This window comes from Triticum aestivum, chromosome 3B, assembly GCF_018294505.1.
Source record: "Triticum aestivum cultivar Chinese Spring chromosome 3B, IWGSC CS RefSeq v2.1, whole genome shotgun sequence".
Lineage (NCBI taxonomy): Eukaryota > Viridiplantae > Streptophyta > Magnoliopsida > Poales > Poaceae > Triticum > Triticum aestivum.
Genome location: NC_057801.1, coordinates 750684121 through 750685901, shown reverse-complemented (window position 1 = coordinate 750685901; position 1781 = coordinate 750684121).

Here is a 1781-nt window from a genome sequence, read left to right as displayed (position 1 = left end):
ATGCCCGCAGCACCTCGCCACCGCAGAGCACGCCACCCACCACCGACAAAGCTCGCTGCCGCTGCGTCATTGGTTCGCAGAAAAACACCACAAAAACTCGCCGTACCTCCTCACCATAGCCTGGCGAGCACCGGCCCACTCTGGTTGCAGCATACTCGCCGCACTTCCGACCGCGGGACCTCGTAGCTTCCATCAATGGTGGCAGCAAATTGCGCCGTCGCTTGAAGCTTTTCTGCCGCTACTCGCTCCAACATGTCACTCGTCGCAGCAAATCACGCTGCCGCTTGGAGCATTTCTTCCGTCGGATGAAGCTTTTCTGCCGCCGCTCGCCCCAGCAAGTCACTGGTCGCAGCAAATCGGGCTGCCGGTTGAAGCTTTTTTGTCGTCGGATGAAGCTTTTCTGCCACCGCTCGACCAGCAAGTCAAATGGTTGTAGCAAATTGCCCCGCCGGATGAAGCTTTTTTGTGGCCGGTTCCAGCATCCGTCATGGCCAGTTCCAGCAACCACCGAGGCGTCTAGCCTCAGCAGGTGTTTGGAGCAGCTGCCCAGCACACGGTGAGCGCGACTGGCCTTGTCGTTGGAGGCTTGCAGCTCTCCTATCGAGCTTTGTAGGAACTCGGAGCAGGTCATGTAGGGGACGCGAGGTAGACACCAAATGCTCCCAGCGCACCATGAGCAAAGGGGACAGAAAAACTGAAGCTATGGAGAAGAGAGCTGGTGATGGAGCAGTGGGAGAGACGCAGTGACTCAGCAGCGTGACCCAGAAGACTTGCGGTTGTGGAAGAGAAATGAGCCGCGGAGAGAGATATGGAGATAGGATAAGGACACCGTGTGGGCCTCATAAAAAGACGAGTGTGCACGCGACACGACCGGCCGAAACCTGGCCGGTGGACTGGAGGGAAACGTTTCCCATTCAGAAAACCACCACGTTTTGAATTTTTTTCAAAACCAGCACCATTGTGCTGACAGTTTTTAAAAAACACTAATCGATCACCAAGCGCACATTGACACTGTTTCTGACGGATGGGACCTGTTGTAATTGCTGACATGGCAAACAAAGCTTGACACCGTTGAGGCGTTGACCGGGCGGTTAAACTAGCCTATCCTTCTCACGCATATCGTTGGTGGCCCGATTGCTCAAAAAAAAAGGACATCTCGTTAGTGCCCGAGACCGCAGCCCAGCCATGGACATGACCATGCCGCCGGCGCTCGCTCTTGCTCCGCCGCTGCTGGAGAGTCCTTCGCCGGCGACCACTTCCTCCCCCGCCATCCCTCCGTGCAGCGCCCAGCGCGCTTCCCTCCTCCCTCCCCTTCCCCCCAACGGGATCCACCGCCGCATCAATGGCATCATCTAGATCGGGGTCGAGGCATGCGGGAGGATGAGCTCTCGACGCGGTGACTGGCCAGGCGCTCCACTTCCGTCAGACCTTCACCGGCCGTCATATCCTTCTGGTTCCGCACGGCGAGCGTGCTGGTGGCTCCATGACACGGAGAAGAGCAGGGCGCCGCGACCCGTCCCCACCCGCCGCCACTTCCGCCAGAACTCCACCGGCCATTTTCTACTTTTCGATTCTCGGCGCCATATATCTTCCATGCTGCTCCCTCGTCTCTAAATCGAGCGCCTGCTTGATGCCCACGACGCCCGCCGTGGTCGGAAGTGGAGCTTCTGGCGTCGACAGGTTGAGCGGCGGTGGTCTGGCATCGCCAGATCCCAGCGGTGGTCTACGGTTCGTGAAGCAGCGGGCGGCGGCGCGCCCTGGATTCAGGCGGGATCCGGGGA